Below are 18,481 nucleotides of genomic sequence, written 5' to 3'. Positions count from 1 at the left end.
GCAGCCTGTGCCTGCGTGCATTCGTTTCCCGCCCAAGGACTGGCACAGTGGCTGCGTCCTTGCCACAGCCCCTCCCAGGAATGCCCCACCCCCCGGAATGCCCGGCCACACCCCTGTCGTGCCCCGCCCAGCCCCATTGGCACTACGCCACAGTTTGAATCCCACCACCATGGGAACCTGTTACTAAAATTTTTGGATCCCACCACTGCTTCCCCCCAGAGTGGGTGGGCAATGACCAGATGACAGGCCCACCCTCCCCCTATGGTGGGTAGGCTTCAACCCAATGATGGGGAAGTAGGGGAGAATGGGGGAGGATTAGAAAAGGGGAGGGGGAAAGGGCCCACCATCTGGTCAAGGCCCACCCCCTCCCCACTTCCTACCCAAGGTGGGTAGGCCACGACCAGATGACCTGCACTCTGCTCACATTAAATTAAATATGTGAATGACACAATTTGCACATAGAATAGTGATTGCATCAGAGTCCCTAGCAACCATGCTGCTATCACAGAAATGTGTGCTGCTGACACCCCTCTGACCCACACCTGCTAATGTGGCCATGCCCCCCCCCACCCACCCCCGGTTGTCAGGCTGGCTTACAGAACATACCAAGAGAGAAAATAAAGGAAACACAGCATTCTCCAATAGACTAAACACTATGGCATGACCCAAAGAAGAGAATAGACTCCAGGAGTTCTGCAGATGTGTGCTTGAATTCTTTGCTTCAACAAAGTTCTCTTTTGCCAGCTGAAAAGTCAGAGAAGGAAACGTGGCCAGTTGGGCCCCAATACCCACATGCTTCTGCAGCATATGTGACAGAGGCAGCACTGACACAACAGCCAAGACCTTTACTGCACCTTTAGTCATCATGTCTTGGGGTGGGTGGAGCTAGAGGCTACCAGTCTTCTACTAGGCAAGTACACTCTTCTAGTGGGTAACTAATCCTGAGAAGAGGTGCCTGTAAGAGTCTTGAGCAGAGCACTGTGAGGCACAGATTTCAGTGATACATCAGCGGCCTAGCATTGCGCTAATGTATGGGGGTCCAGAGCTGGAGAGGATGAAGGAGCTGACTATATACTTCTCAGCCCACAGTATGCCCCCTGTGCTACCCAGTTTTGTATCAGTACTGGCAGGGCTTCTAGCATAGAGCTTAATCACTGCCCTAACCAATCAGGGACCTGGTTTAGGATTGGGCTTTTAAAAAAATCTTGCTGGTGTAGAGCAGGAAATATTGTTGCTGACTGGCAAAGGCCTTTTTCAAAACTTGGGTGCTTCTACAGACAAGGAACTGCTGTTGGTCACCAATCATCAAGTCTTAGAGGCAGCAGTGCAAAGGGCAGACCTCCAAAGGTGACTTCAAGCAACAGGCAGGACCCTATTGAGTGGACAACTCTTGAGATAGCCTGATGCCAAACTAATTAAAGCTTATAGGTCAAAACCAGCACTTTGATTTGTGCCCAAAACCAGGCAAAAACTCTTTTAATACTTGTCACTCTTGATTTGCTGCTATTTGAAATACAAGGGTAGAGATAGCAAAACTATCACGAGAAACAATTGTCATTGAAGACAATGAATATTTGGTGACAATGAATATTAGGAGCCAGCTTGTTCAGCCCTGCCTGAGACAGAGTCTCCTTGTTGGTTTGTCTGCCAGCCAGCCAAGCAGAAGTCGACCAGGTGAGCTGCCGCCTGCTGCCCATGGGAAGGAGTGAGAGTCCTTCCCAACCCACACCATTGGAAACACCTGCAGGGGGTGGGGTCTGGCAGCTACAACAGGAGTTGCACCAGCAGCATAAGGCATCTGCTTTGGGCAGTGGCCGAAAGGTGCCTCCCATTGTGGGCCCGTTTGGTGACTGTTTGGGAGGGTTATGCTGTAGGTGGAGCAGGCTCTATTTTAGTTAATTGTATTTTAGTTTTTGTAGTTGTGGGATATGTGACTTGGGAGTTAGCTGATATATTTAATTAACTGTTTCATGTTTTATTGTTTGCTGCATTGGACATTGTGATGACCTACAATTTCAGGGGACCCTCTTACTGATGTCAACCCCAGGGAGGTGGGGTGGGGATTTTTAATATGATTCTTAACAGACTTTATGTATTGCTTGAACTATATTTTTATTCTGATTTTTACTTTGTATGTTTCAACAGGGTTTCATCCCCATTTGTTAGCTGCCCTGAGACTATGATATAGGGTGTGGTATAAATTGTAGAAATAAATGTTATAGATCTATTTCACATTCCTGACAATCAGTGCACTTTGCCCACAGTGTTGAGAATGATTCACAGCTACAGTCAGACAAGGGCTATTTTCAAGGAGATACTTTCTATATGCAGAAATGCTGAGCATCCTTTAACTCTGGCATCCTGCCTTCAGTAAGTCTGAAAGGTTTCTACTTTCTACACAATTCAGGCTCTGAGCTATACTTCACCAGACTACATTCACTGTAGTTCTATGGGCTGAAGCACAGGCTAAGTACCTTTCAGACTTCATGACAGGTGCATGGAATGTAATCCAGACTGCGGGCTTTTTGTCAATGCCTGATGCAGGTGTCTCATCTCAACTGGCTCCAGCAGAGGAAGATGTCTAGATGTCAGCTTAATGGGAATTCCCTGTCATGATTTTAGATTTCCCCCCAAAGGAACTGAGGGACTGACCAGCTGTTGTTTAGTGAAAAAACTGGCAGATGGATTTGGCACTGAACTTCAAAGAAAACGTCCTTGGTGAATTATTTATTTATTTGAGTATTGTTTCATATGCTTCATCCCGATAAATGTTTGCAAGATAGCTTGCATTAAAATGAAATTCAATTCAGACTCATAAGAATAATAAAAACAAGTAGTGGCAGGAGGAGCTGTAGCCCTCTGGTAGAGCATCTGTTTTGCATGCAGAAGGTCCCAGGTTCAGTTCCTGGCATCTCTATTTAAAAGATTAGGGAGTAGGTGATGATTAGGTACTTGAGACCCCAGAGAACTTCTGACAGTCAGAGGAGACAATAAAAATGATTAGAGATCAAAGCTCTGACTTAGTATAAAGCAGTTCCATGTGTAGCAATGAAACAAAGATATAATAATCTCAGTAGAATAGATATCAGACAACCAGATGTGGGGAGGAAATATGCAGTTTGATATTATGGGCAAGGTCTAATCTTGAACAGTTGCTTATCTTACTTAGGTGCTCTCCACTGAAGATCATAATAGTTTAACAACTTCATACCGCTAACTACTTCCCACTTCTTATGTTACTGAATCAATTCTGTTGCCCGTAGCCTCCCACTCTTGCATATCTTTAGATCTTTAGATTTAAAAAAAATTAAATAACTATATTGATAGATCGATAAATCAATACTAATGCTAAAAAATGTAAAAATAATGAGGCTAGTCAGGCAGTCCAAACACCTATTTGCCCCTGAATTTGATCAACACACCGGAATGTCTCTATCCTCATAGTTTTATACACAAGCAATCAGTGATTCCAGACTACGCTGGGGAAAGCCTATCAATTTTGATGTTTGAGTTTACAGTACATCTGGAGACAGAAGCTTAGCAAACGGCAGCTCATGTTGTCCTTCTGCGGTTTGCCAATTTGCACACCACCATTACTCTCCCCTCACTTCCCAAAAACAACAGAAAATCAGTGTTTGGGAAAAGTGTACAAATGCTGTATTCAAGACTTTTCTTTAATAGTTTGTCTTTTTTATGTCAATATATCAATCTATTGATAAATTGAAAGGTTGATATATCGATCTATTGATAAAAGATAACAATGAAAGATTATATAAAAATTAAAACACACATGCACGATGAAGAACCTGTGGAACATCCCTCTCCCCTTCCTAGACACAAGTTAAAAGTCAGTTGGTGGGTAATGCCTGTGTAACCTCAGCTTGTGGGTTCTGTGGGGCAGTACTTGGAATGAATTGCAACAACAATTTTTAAACAACAAAATGGTTTACTTTTATTTACAAATAACACTTTTAAAACATCAACATTTAACGTTACAATTCAAGGTCCTGTTCAGGTTGCATTTCAAGTCCTTCTATTTACAGTCTACTGATATTGCCAAGTCCAAATTCTTCTTTGCAAGATGGCTGGCTCCTGAAGACTCCAAGGGCTTGATGAACAGGTTGCAACATGATGAAGGTCTCCAGGAGAACTCTCACCCATTACAACCACAAAAGAAAACCCTGAAACAATAAACTCCAACATTTACAACATAGCAAAAACAACAACTACCTTCCCAGTAGTTCCCAACAATATTTCAGTTACCTTAACAAGGTGTTAAGGGCTTATAGAAATCAAGGTCCGAGTCTGGTACCCTTGTCTTCTGCAAAGAGCTCTTGCAGCCTTTCTGCTGCTCTGAGTCTCCACCCCCTTACTGGGTCAACCCATTCTGGGCCAACCCATTCTGGGCATGGGGGTTACACCTGCCTCACTGCAAACAGAGTGGTGGGTAATAATGCCAAATATGTCCCAAAACAAAGACTCCCAGGCCAATTCTCTTTGAAGTCACGGAAACACCACTGTGCATACTCAGCTACAATGTAATCAATAGGAGAAGACAGCCAATAAACAATATAATAGGATTTGGATTGCGGGAATTAAAAACAAATAAAACTATGGAGCAAAACTGAAACAAATCTTAAGTATTAACATGCCATATTAAACAGTGAAGAAATTACATAATAGGATAATACATAGGAACAGATAGTACAAACCATATACAATAGCATAGTCTCCAAACTCTCTCAGCCCCACCTACTGCACAAGGTGCCTGTTGGGGGAGAGCGGGGATTGTAAGCCACTTTGAGACTTCTTATAGCAGAAAAAAGCAGGGTATGGAAACCAATTATACTTTTTATAATCAGGTAGCAAGATCATGATATAAGGTCACAGCCCCTATCCCTTTGCCAGGGCAACTTTCTGACTATTTCATTACAGTGCAGTTTGATTCATCTGTATAAAAATCCCTCTTGAATAACAGGAAAGTAGGAGCCTTTCTGATATTGAAATGTTTCCCCAGCCTCACAGGGGATGTGACCTTTAAACTGTTTGAGAGGCAACTTCGCCGGGTTCTAATAACTGATCCATTTTGGGCTATGTAGATATTGCCATTGATATTGGTTTGAATGTTGGGGTTGCTGAGACGATTCTTCTGGCTTTCTGGAGCACTGTCTTCTCCAGTAGAGCTGGTCTCATATTCTGGATCAACTACTAACTTGATTCTTTTCTTTCTGGCCCACTCAGCTTCTGGTCCTTGTGGACTGTAATAGAAACCACCATCGCTCTCCATGACCACTTCACCATATTCATCATCATGTACATCCCAGAAGGAGACAACAATCGGTGACTAACTTCCATATTTAGAGGCAATTATTACACCATGTTCATAACTGTAGTAATCTTGTCCATAGTAACTCCTTGGCCCAGGGTCTACTACCAGATTCCACTGAGAGAGTTCCCTCTGGTCGGAGAGAAGAGCAGGAGTCTTAGCAGTTGCTGTTGCTCTTGCTTGTGCATAGCCTCGCATGAGTACTGTCGCCCGAGAGTTCTTCGTTATACAGATTAGTGGCAGGAGTGCTTGCCGGCTTGCCAGCTGGTAAAAGTGCAACATCTGGATTCGAGCTGTCTGTTGCACATTCAGCTTGCCTCTGCCTGTAGCTGACCATGACTATTCAATAAAATAGCAGGCAAACAACAAAGGATGAAATGATGACAGCCAGAGCCAGCAATGCCCCTTCCGTGTAGCCTACAGCTTGTGCCTGCTTAGCTTCACATTGGCCACCATTACATCTGGAGTCTTGGAGTTTCCAAAATGCGTCCTCCCTTCCTGCCATAGTATGGCTGAAACTCTTTATTTGATATCCAGAAGTTTGCCATCTAAAAAATTTGAAAAGCTTCATTTCTCAGTATAGCACGGTTCGTTAGAGAGGATCAAATGGCATAGACCATAAGATCTGATTTTGAATAATCTTCTTCTGGTAGTAGCCATCTCCATGTAATCTCACTTGGAGGCTACCAATGGATTCTACCACAACTTTTGCACCAGGAATCTGGTCTTGAACATAGCTTTTCCCACCATAGACTTCAATTAGGGGCTTTTCTGTTTGTAATGGCCAGATGGGTCTGTGGTAGAGAGGAGTTTTCAAATGGGAGGCACTGGTGGTGAGGGTCTTTGCTCTGAGTGGGGGGGCACATTTCCTGTAGGGCTGCTGGTGTGCCAAGTCTCCCTGAAAGGAACCAAACCAAATTTGCTAAAATGTGTGTGGAAGAGGGAAAATGCTGTGGGCACCAAGTTGAAGGTGAAGACCTGATTGCCCACAGCATTCGGCCATCCCAAGGCAAACTTTTAGCATAAAGTTGGCTGGTTCCTTTCAGGAAGAACTCACACCAGCAGCCCTGCAGGAAATAAAGTGCCCCCACCCACAGCAAGACCACTACCACATTGCCTCTGATGGCATCTACCACAGTGCCAGCTGGAGGCATAACAGAAAGCCCGACTGAAGTCTATGGTGGGAAAAAGTAATTTTACTCCACCCACCACAGAACTTCTTTGCTGAAAGGAGCTCTGGCAGATTCTGGAGAATTTCTGAGGTGTGTGGCACTGGCTGCACATTTTTGAAGATAGAGGCACCAGACTTTCAAGGTGGTTCCAAGAGGTCTTAGGGTAATAGCATCCAAGCTTGAGTGAGGCTTTGCTTTTTTTGGAGGAGTTGAGAGAGTTCTGAGAGAACCTCAGCCGCGCAGGCTTCATGGGGAGGAGCAGGGAAACACAATAAGCCTTTTGGGGGGCCCATAAAATTAGACCCTCAGAAGCCAAAGACTCTAAGCCTGGGTGCTCTTCCCAGGAGGGCTTCCCTGGAGCACAGCCTTGAGAAAGTCTGGTGGTGCCTCTATCTTCAAAAAATGTTGCAGGACTGCCTACACACTCAGGAAATCCCCATTGGCTACAATGGAGGCAAAGTCACTGCTAAAACAAAGAGATCTTGGGCAATTTCTTGGGGTGCCTGGAAGGGGTGTATTTTTTAAAGCTAGTGACACCAAAATTTCAGGGGATCATCTAGTAGAAGTAACTATTTCTTATGATGCCACCCAAGTTTGGTGAAGTTAGGTTCAGGGGGACCAAAGTTATGGTCCCTCAAATGGGCAGCCCCCATCTCCTGTTAGCTCCCATTGAAAACAATGGGGATGGGGGCATTCCATTTGGGCATCCATAACTTTGCTTCCCCTGAACCAAACATCACCAAACTCGGGTGGTATCATCCAGGTAGTCTCTTGATGATGCCCTGAAATCATGGTGCTGCTAGCTTTAAAAATGCCCTCCCTGTAGGCTGAAAAACACCAAAAATACCCCCCCAAAAGCCCAAATACCTTGCATTCGCATTTGTTCATATTTGGGCAGGACAAAATCGGACACTTTTTGTCCAAATTTGCCCAAATTTGCCCAGATTCTGGCTGAATCTGGTATTTGTTTCATCTGAATCTCCAACCCTCAAAAGTGATGCTGTTTCAGGGTGGGGGAGAATCCACCCCCAAACAGCATCACTTTCAATTTTGTTTTAACCGGGGACCCCAGATTCTCCCTTTAAGGTGGATTTAAAAGAAGAATCTGAGCTCCTTAGTTTAAGCACCATTAAGCACCATGAAAGTGATGTTGTTTGGGGGTGGATTCCACTAGAGGTGTTTTGTGAGAGATGATGCTGATGTTTGGTAAATGTTTTGCTGGGGGTGATTTGTGAGAGATTTACATGCTTAATACCCACTTGCACTGGCTTGGAGTTGTTTCTCAGGCTAACAACCTACCTCATAGGGTTGTTGTGATTAGGAAATTAGGAAAAGAGTTGGTGGGGAGAGACCCATGTATGTTTTGCTGGGAGTGGGAGGTGTTTTGTGAGCTGGTGCAAAAAATCATTGTTTGTTCATGGTGGGGGAGGGTGGCCACCCATTTGCCAGGGACGGGGGGGGGCACCAAACTCACGTTTTGTCCCCGCGCTCCAGCTTGCCTAGGAACGCCCCTGCCATCAAGTCACAGTTGACATATGGTGACCCCACAGGTTTTTCAAGACAACAGAAGGTTTGTAGGTGATTTGCCATTGCCTCATTCCATATCACAATCTTGGTGTTCCTTGGAGGTTGCCCATCCAAATACTAACCAGGACTGACTGCTTAGGTTCTGACAAGATCAGGCTAGCCTGTGGATGTCCAGATCAGGGCAATGGACCACCTACTTCTATATGAATTTATGATATTATGGTCACTTAAGGGGGCCTGCTTCAGATGCCTGCCTTCATCTGAAGCTAGATGGGATGCAACCCAAGAAAGGCATTTATTCTTGACCTTAAAACTGGAGAATTGCCTCCCCAAGAGGATTTGTCAATTACTATCTTCCACCAATGAATAAAGATTTTTTTGTTTTGTTCGACATTCCCTTACTGATTCACTTTCCGGTTTCTTTTAATTGCTGTTTTACATGTATGCATTGTTCTTAACTTTTAACTGTTTGCTGCCTTAAGGGCCCTAATTGGTTGGAAAAGGAGCATAAAATGTTTTAAATTGTCATGATCTTACGTCAGTCAATGGACCAAGCCGAACAAGACAACTAAACCCTCTCTTGCCAGGGGATGCAGGAAGCAAAAACAGTCCAAAGCGTTTTTCCTGAGCATAACTATCTTTCCCCTGTTGATTGCTCAGCCACCCAATGAAATTCTTTTCAACTATCTTTTAAAATGGTTTTCAAAAGGCAAAAATTTTGAAAGGCAGTAGGTTCAGTTGAACAGTAACAGTTCAAAGGAATAGGCATTTCAGTAGAAATGCCCAGCTAACATTACAAAACGTTTGTTTATGATATTGTCTGAATGTTTAGATATAGCTCTGCTTATAAGTGGCTGCTTCCAGCAGGGTAGAAGGTTCAACAGGGCAAAGTAAATACACTGCTGCCTCATACCTCTTCCATTTAAAAGGGAAAAAATGAGCTTCATTTAGCATTCCCAACCTCCAGGTAGGAGCTGGAGATTTCCTGGAATTACAGCTGATCTCAGCTGAGTTCAGTTTCCCTGGAGAAAATATCTGCTTTGGAGGGTGGACTATATACTGCACTAGATCCCCCTCCTTTCCAAACCCCACCTTCTCCAAGATACACTCTGAAACCCCCAGGGACTTCCCAGCTCTAATCCGGCAACCCTAGATTTCATATAAGCAGTAAATTATTTCTTTACTCACACACCCAACCCAACCTTTTCAAAGCAGAACTGCTTTTAAAAAATGATTTTTTTTCCTTTTTTGGGGGGGGGGGGAAGAGGACCAAAAACTGGATAGTTCAATTTGAACAATTAATAATAATCACAACAGCCATTTTGGCCCTTTTCATTTTGAAATTATTTACTATATTCTGACTCAATTTTTAAAATCCTAATCTGCACGTCGGGGTTGTTGTTGTTGTTTTGGAGGACCAAAAACTGGATAGTTCAATTTGAACAATTAATAATAATCACAACAGCCATTTTGGCCCTTTTCATTTTGAAATTATTTACTATATTCTGACTCAATTTTTAAAATCCTAATCTGCACGTCGGGGTTGTTGTTGTTGTTTTGTGGGGGGGGGGTGTGTGCTAGAAATGTACAATTCCTAATTTTTCAATGAAAAATTTGAATTGGGGCTGAAATGATTAAAATGTTATAAGGTTGTGAGGGAGCAAGTTTGTAAATAAACTTTATTGGTGTCACTTTTGAAATATATCAAAATCAGCCTCAGTTTTAAAATGCTGATAATGAATGAACTGTCGAAGGCTTTCATTGCCAGAATCACTAGAGTGTTGTGGGTTTTCCTGGTTGTATGGCCATGTTCCAGTAGCATTTTCTCCTGATGTTTCCACAGATGCAGGCACAGATCAGGAGAAAATGCTACTGGAACATGACCATACAACCCAGAAAACCCACAACACTCTGATGGATGGACTGTTGTAATAGGGTTTTTGGAACAAAAAGGAATTACATAATATTGCAAAAAATGAAGACCACCCCCCCCCCAATCCAATCCCCACTGCCTTAGTGTGAGATTTTGCTCTGCCAGACAAGTTGTTGACATTAACATTTTGAACAGTGCTGATTTTCTGTGAGGGCATCCATACCCAGGAAATGTAACAAGCACTTTTTAAATAATGGTGATAGTTGGTTTACAGGAGTGGAGGCCCTGGGCTGACTAAATCCTACAAAGGCAAGAGTTTGGAAAACACTGAGTCAATTATGCAAGTCTGCCATCTGCTGGTCAAAATGAAGCATGTTTCTGAAAGGATTCTAGATTACACACATTTTAGGTGCACAGGGCTGACTGTACTTTTGGGGGTTCTTTTTTATTTTTGAAAAAAAAGCACTTTTGAGGAGGCATCAAGTTTTCTGCCTAACAAAGTTGACATTCAGTGCAAAACATTTTGTCACGATCAGGCTGGGATCATATGTAAACAGGAGCAAAAATTGTTTGCCCCCTTTAAATGGGTCACTTAAGAACATAAGAACGAGCCTGCTGGATCAGACCAGAGTCCATCTAGTCCAGCACTCTGCTGCTCGCAGTGGCCCACCAGATGCTTAAAAAGAAATAGATCATCTGTAGCTGCCTATTCACATGGCAAGCACTCTGCTTGGGGTTGTGCTGCATATGGATGGTGTGATCTTCCCCAGCTCTCTTGGGGGTGGGACATGCCATTTACAGGAGACTGACATTTTTGCCCTTGTTCACATTCCACCACAACACAGCCCCATTTCTACACATCCTGATTCAATAGAGTCTAGCTGTACAACTTTTCCTGTTCCAAGGTTAATCAACATAATGGGTTTGCACTTCTTTTTAAAGAGGCATTAGGTGTATGTAAAGTGAATATGTTTCTTACCCAGAGTCCTTTGTTCTCAATGACTCCTTTACCTTTAATAAGTATTGAGGTGGCTATTGTTGTGTTTCATTATTGTTCCTTTAATACTAAGCCACACTGTACAGTTGAGTAAACCTATTGTCTACATGAATGTAGGTGTCTCATATTTCAACAACACTACTGTCAAAAGTCAAAGCTGTGAAAGCGTGCAGCCAAAATGTGTTCAGAAAACTTTAAATGTTGCATATATTATGTCTAGGCAACGGACTGATTTATGTCCGCCTGTGGAGACTTATGGATCCAATTGGTTTCCTGAATGCTCTACGGGATTCTGAACCTACCGGCACACTCGATGGGCAGGTGGTGGGCTGGAATTCCTGGCTCTCCGATGCCATCGAGGCTGTTGCTCCCCGGCAGCCTCTGCGTCCCCGTTCTCAATGGACCCCGTGGTATACTACGGAGCTCCGCCATATGAAACGGGCACTCAGACGCCTAGAGCGAGTATGGAGGAAATCTCGTGACAAAGCTGTGCGTACATCTTACAGGACGTTTATGAAAGCCTATGAGATGGCGACGAAAGAAGCGAAGAGGGCTTTCTTCTCTTCTTCTCTCGCGTCTGCTAGTTCTCGCCCAGCACAATTGTTCCGTGTGATTCGGTCTTTGACCTCCATATCGGAGGGTTCAGCAAATCCCCAATTGGCTATTGGCTGTGAGGCATTTATGAGCTTTTTTGAAGATAAAGTCATGTCGCTCCGCCAGGACCTTCCTGCCACTTTGTCTATGATTAGCAAACTGGAGGCTCCCTTGCCGTCTTCAGGCCCTTCTTTGGCCCAGTTTTCCCTGCTCTCCGATGCCGCAGTTGACAGGGCCCTGGCTGCTGTTAGACCTACTACCTGTCCTTTGGATCCGTGCCCCTCCTGGCTTATTAAAACTTGCCGGGAGTAGTTACGACCCAACCTGTTGAATATCATCAATGGCTCCCTTGAGCAAGGAAATCTCTTGAGCAAGGAAATCCCTTGAGCAAGGAAATCTTCCAGGTGGATTGAAGGAGGCAGTGGTCCGCCCACTCTTAAAAAGACCATTGTTAGATCCAGGAGATCTGGCCAATTACCGCCCCGTTTCGAATCTTTCGTTTCTGGGGAAGGTAATTGAGAGAGTGGTGTTGGAGCAGCTTCAGGGTTTCCTGGATGACACATTGGCTTTCGATCCCTTCCAGTCCGGCTTCCGTGCTGGGCATGGGACGGAGACGGTTCTCGTTGCTGTTACAGACATGCTCCATATGCAGCTTGACTGAGGCGGATCTGCGCTGCTGGTTTTGTTAGATCTGACCGCAGTGTTTGATATGGTCAACCACGACCTTTTGGCCCACTGCCTGGCCGCTTCCGGAGTGTGGGGCACTGTCCTTCAATGGATTGTCTCGTTTCTCCGGGACCGGAGTCAGCAAGTGTGGTGCAGGGATCAAACCTCCCAGAAGTGCCCGCTTTATTGCGGAGTACCCCAGGGAGTGTTACTATCCCCGCTGTTGTTTAACATCTATATGCAACCCCTTGCTCAGCTGGTATGGAGCTTTGGGCTGATCTGCCATCGGTATGCTGATGACACACAGCTCATTCTGTTGATGGAGGGGGGAGCCGTCGCCGCCCCTGCAGCTCTACAGCATTGTTTGGAGGCGGTTGCTGGTTGGTTGCAACAGAGCAGGTTAAAACTGAGTCCATTGAAGACGGAGATCCTTTGGCTTGACCGTGGGGGGGGAGGTTGGGAATTTCCAGCCGCCGGTGTGGGAGGGGATCTCATTGGCGCCGACCTCCTCCATTCGCAGCCTAGGGGTCCACCTGGATTCGTCTCTTTCAATGGAGACCCAGGTGGCCCATATAACCAGGGTTGCGTTTTTCCATCTTCATCAGGCCCGGCGGCTGGCTCCCTTCCTCTCCCACGCAGATCTGGCCACTGTGATCCATGCAACGGTCATCTCCAGGTTAGACTATTGTAACTCGCTCTACGCGGGCCTTCCCTTGCGTTTGATTCGGAAGTTGAAGCTGGTCCAGCATGCGGCAGCTCACTTGCTCACAGGGGGCGCCTACCGCACTCACATCCAACCTGTGTTGCATAGCCTACACTGGCTTCCAGTTGAGTTCCGAATCATCTTCAAGGTGTGGGTACTGACCTTTAAGGCCTTACGCAGCCTTGGACCCTCGTATCTTCGGGACCGCATTACCCCATATGTCCCCACTTGGCCTCTGCGTTTAGCAGAGGCCAATTTACTGGTGGTTCCTGGCCCCTCAATGATGCGGCTGGCCTCCACTCGGGCCAGGGCCTTTTCAGCCTTGGCCCCTGCCTGGTGGAACACTCTTCCTCCAGCTGTCCGGGCCCTGAGGGATCTTGGTGAATTCCGCAGGGCCTGTAAGACTGAGTTGTTCCACCGGGCTTTTGGAGTGTCCAGCCGCTGATCAAGGTGCCCCTTCTATTCCTCTGGTTTAGAGTCTCCCTGTCATCTAGGGGACTTACTCTTGTCCTGTTTCCCCCTCTTTGGGAGGGTTTAATTGGGGTTATTGCTGATGCCATTTTTATTGAATCTACCGCTGTGTTTTAAAATTTTAAATTTAAATCTAAATTTTAATTTAATGGGGTTTTTGTATGTGGAATCTGTGTTGTGCACCACCCAGAGCCCTTCGGGGGTTGGGCGGTATAAAAATCCCATAAATAAATAAATAAATAAAAATATTATTAGCCACAACTTTTCAGTCATTAGTGTGCAAAGCAGTATGCAGGTGAAATCCTCAAAATCCTCCTCTACAACAATGAATCTTAAATATTTCCCCAATATTTTGATAGTTGGAAATCTGTTATTTGTAGTAGTGGAAGCATTTTGTTCCTGCCATCATAGAACTGTTCATTTTTTTAATGTTTGTGCTTGATGATGATGCTGGTGGCATTTTGACATCTTGATAGTCAAAAGTATTTGATATTTGACTTTTGCTTTGCTGGGGATGGTCCAGTCTTTCTTGATGCCCATTCCCTGAAACACAGAGAACGATGCATGTAGGTGACTCCTGCACCTCACCACCCCTTCCCTGACAGCATCTTTCTATGTATCAGGAGCACTGTACTTGTATGCAGATGGCTGTGAGCAAACTGTTATGCAGGGGGGGAACTAGCACCCAGGGCAAAATGGCGGCCACGCCCCCCCCCCACACCTGCTTAAAAGAGCAGCCTGCTCCAGGCCGCGGAGGTTGCTCTGGGCCACTGAGACTGCTCTGGGCCACATGGGCAGTCTGAGGGGAAGGGTGAGGGAGCGATTCTCTGGGGTGGCATTTGTACCCCTCCCGCCCTATGGTAGCTCCGCCTATGCTGTTACATGAGTGTTTGGGACTAGATTGTTCCTGCAATTTGCCACTTAATCAGTTTTTGAATACCTGCTGGTAAGTGAATACTTGTTTCCTGAGTTTAACAATAAACATTCACTACATCAACAGCTTGATTACTGCCCAGTAGAACCCAGGGCCAATGTGGCAAATGCAAGGCCAGCAGAATTAATGTCAAATCAAAGAACCCCAGCAGGGTTTTTTTAATGAATAAGAATTGACAGAAGCCCAGCACAACAATCTTAAGAATGGGGGGGGGGGGGCACTACACAAGCCCTATAGAACCAAGGACAATTCACAGAAATCTGGCAGGACCATCTCAAGCACTGTGTGTTACTTTTGCCAGCCCAACAGAACCAAAGGCAATCCACTGACAAACATACATGCCATCACTAACCTAAGGAAGGCCACAGAAAGTGACAGAAAGTGGGAGTTGTGTGTCCCCTAATCCTCCTCTCTCAGCATCCTGTCTATCCTCACTTAGGTGTTGCAGCTATCTGTCCTCGTTGGCTCTTCTTTTCCAACATCCCAACCTTGCAAAGAAAAATGTTGTACACAGGCACGTTCTCTTCATTATTTATGGGGCTCCTGTGGGCTCTGCTGATTTCTGTTAGGAATCTATCCTACTCTAATCCCTTTCTCTGTAACAAGATGAACAGTTATGGTGCAGCTGTACTATTTCAGCATGCAATTTTAGTTGGATCTGGCTGGTGACTGAGTGAGCATGGCCTCCAACATCCCCCTGGGCCACACAGCTACTAGGGTTCAGTTGAGTCATTTTGGTGCAGATGGTTTGGGAATTGTATTAAGGATGGGGGGGGGGTGTCTGCCAACCAAATTGGAGAACTGCCCTGCTACTTCTTTATTTTATGTATTTATTTATTTATTGACTTCTATCCCGCCCTATCTCTACAGGGCTCAGGGCAGGTGACAACATAATTCTAAAATACAGCCATTAAACTTTAAAATTAAAATATAATAATAATACAAAAATATACTATGGCATTAAACCAACACAAGAACAAGTATTAAAAGCAGATGGCGATAAAAACTATTCTTTACTCGCTCACTCACTCACTTCCCCTCCCCCTCCTTTACTCCCTCCCTTCCCCTTTCTAGTGACATTTTAGTTTTGGGAAGGAAGAGTGTTTTGCCTTGACTTCCCAACACAGACTGAGAAAGGATGCAGGCACAAATACATGCTCACTTCGCTCACTCTCAAAGTTGAACAGTGAGAAGTTGACTTTCAGGAAAACCAACTGCTCAACAGTCCAGGGAAGCAGGCTTGAGATGACACACAGGCGTAGCTACCATGGGGACATCCGGGGACAAGTGCCCCGGGCGCCACCTTGTGGTGGGCGCAAAAAATTGCAGGTTCGTTTGTGGCTTTCTGTATTTTTTACTGTTTTTTTTAATTTTGGCCTGCAGGGGGCGTAGATTTTAGGCTAGTGGCACCAAAATTTCAGGCCATCTTCAGGTGACTCTCCTGATGATACCAGCCAAGTTTGGTGAAGTTTGGTTCAGGGGGTCCAACGTTATGGACCCCCCAAGGGGGTGACCCCATCCTCCATTGTTTCCAATGGGAGCTAATAGTAGATGGGGCTATCATTTTGAGGGTCCATAACTTTGGACTCTCTGAATCTAACTTCACTAAACCTAGGTGGTATCATCAGGATAGTCTCCTGCTGATACCACCCAGGTTTGGTGAAGGTTGGTTCAGGGGGTCCAAAGTTATGGACCCCCAAAAGGGGTGCTCCATTCCCCATTGTTTCCAATGGGAGCTAATGGTAGATGGGGCTACCCTTTTGAAGGTACATAACTTTGGACCCCCTGAACCAAGCTTCACTAAAACTGGGTGGTATAATAAGGACAGTCTCCTAAAGATAGCCTAAAATTTTGGCAATGTTAGCTTAAACATTGCTCTCCTGACAGGCACCCTCAAATTTTCCCCGGGTTCTCTCTTTAAATCCACCCCCTTTGGAGAGGATTTAGAGGGAGAATCTGGGCTCCCTAGATTAAAAAAAACACTGAAAGTATTATTGAAGGCTTTCACAACCAGATTCAACTGGTTGTTGTGGGTTTTACAGGCTGTGTGGCCGTGGTCTGGTAGATCTTGTTCCTAACGTTTCACCTGCATCTGTGGCTGGCATCTTCAGAGGTGTATCACAGAGAGAAGTCTGTTATAAGAGAAGTCTGGACACAGCTCTCTGTGATACACCTCTGAAGATACCAGCCACAGATGCAGGTGAAACATTAGAAACAAGATCTACCAGACCACAGCCACACAGCCCAGAAAACCCACAACAACCAACATTGACAATGATGCTGTTTGGGGTGGATGGGTGGGAAATCTACCCTGAAACAACATCACTTTCAATGTTGTTTAAACTAGAGAGCCCAGAGTCTCTCTTTAAGGTGGACTTAAAAGGAGAATCTGGGCTCTCTAGTTTAAACAACATTAAAAGTGATGCTGTTTCAGGGTGGATTCCCCCCCTTCAAAAAATAGCATCACTTTCAATGTTGTTTAAACTAGGGAGCCCTGTGTGTGTTCAGATTTGTGTGTTGGGGCATGTTCTATAATGTGATGGTGACTTTGAGATGACCTGGTGCAAAAAAATGTTGTTTGGTCGTGGTGGGGGAGGGATGCTGCCCATATGGGGGGTGGGGGCGCAAAACTCAGATTTTTGTCCCGGGCTCCATTTTTCCTAGCTACGCCACTGAGATGACAATACCCACTTGGGAGAAAACAGGCTCACTCTGCATGTTTGTTGGAAAGCATGAGAGGAGCCTCTTGGTCTCAGCAGATTGTCTCTTCCATGGTCAGGTAGCTCAATGGACTGGTGATCTGCAACTCAGTAAGGAACTCCCTCACCATTGCAGCCATTGTATTCTATCTTATATACCTTGCACTCCTAGATGGTGAGCTCCGTCTCCAAGGTCATCTTGGTGGTTGCTGGGGGGGCACTACCTAGCAGGGGGGGTGGAGAGTGATCTGCTTTTGTCCCCTGCCACTTCTGCTCAAGCCAAAGTGCCCCTCTTGCAGTACATGCATTAAACGTCCTGGGAGAGATTGTCTCTCCAGCAAATGAGCTGCTCAGTCTGCTCCACAGGTTTCCACAGGGCTTCCCAGACTGATAGGAGTATGTACCAGGGGTAGGAGCAGCCTGCAAAGGCCAACATTTTCAAATATAGAAAAGAGATGTCCATCTATTCTAGAGTGATTATCTTATCAGTGAGGTGAGCAACCCCCTTCCCACCCCAGGCATCTTTTCCTACAAGAGGCTGTAAGACTTTCGCATACAAATGCAACAGCAAATGAACTCCACCCATGCAAATGCACTTCATCCCTCTCCCACCTCAGAGGTGGACAAAACAAATACCCAGTTACACAAAACACTCCACATTGTGCTGCAGAGAGAAACGCATCTTACCATGACATTTCTCTGAAGATGCTTGCCATAGATGTGAGCAAAAAGTTAGGAGCTAAAACTACCATAGCTGCACAGCCTGGAAAACCCACAACAGCCATTTTTTATCAACGCTCCCCCCCCCCCAAAAAAAACCACTTTTTGTTTTGTAAAAATGCACCTATCCTAACCTTGCTTCAGCGGTTTTATTAAGAATGAGGGACTTTCTATTCTAAAACCTAAGGTTTAATTGAAACTATTCTTGAGATGAAATTAGAAAACTTTTTTGAAAGCACAAATGAACCATGGCTGATTTTGCACACCGCAATTGCCCCTCTGTTGGCACGGGGAATGCCCCGATGCAATCGGGAGTTTTGCACAGGCTCTGGTGCTGCTATGTGGCTGCCATGTTTCTGCCCCGGAGCCACCCCACAGCAATGGCTTTGCTCCACAAATTTCTTGAACCTGAAGGTTGAGGTCCTTTTGAAATGCCCCTTTGTTGCTCCGGAGGCTTCCACCGCCATGCAAAACTCCTCCATAGCAGAAACGGGGCCAGTTTTCCCACCTCGCCACACTGGCCCGCTCTGGTGCTCTCCCCCTCCCTTGCAGTGAAAAAAAACCGGAGGGAGAAACCTTGTTTTTTAGAAAGGAGGGAGAAACCTTGGTCAGAAAAGCAGCGTGTGCAGGCTCTTTTATGGCTGTCCTTCCCAGCCTCAATCTCCTTGTGATTTCTTGGTTGCACTGTCTTTTGGTTGTTGATGGAACTAAGGAATAGAAAAACTTTTAATAATCTTGATGTCTTCATCTTCAGCCTTAAAGTTGTGTAATTCCTCAGTAATCATTACTGTTGTCTTCT

The 18,481-nt window shown here is 45.3% G+C and overlaps 1 pseudogene; it reads right to left on the bottom strand.

Moving 5' to 3' along the window:
• Positions 1-4,921: 4,921 nt before the first annotated feature.
• LOC125426361 overlaps positions 4,922-18,481 on the bottom strand; it is a 32,019-nt pseudogene continuing 18,459 nt past the window's right edge.

The sequence above is a fragment of the Sphaerodactylus townsendi genome, linkage group LG02, assembly GCF_021028975.2.
Source record: "Sphaerodactylus townsendi isolate TG3544 linkage group LG02, MPM_Stown_v2.3, whole genome shotgun sequence".
Taxonomy (NCBI): Eukaryota; Metazoa; Chordata; class Lepidosauria; order Squamata; family Sphaerodactylidae; genus Sphaerodactylus; species Sphaerodactylus townsendi.
Note: the sequence above shows the minus strand (reverse complement) of the source record. Positions and strands in the feature narration are given on the sequence as shown.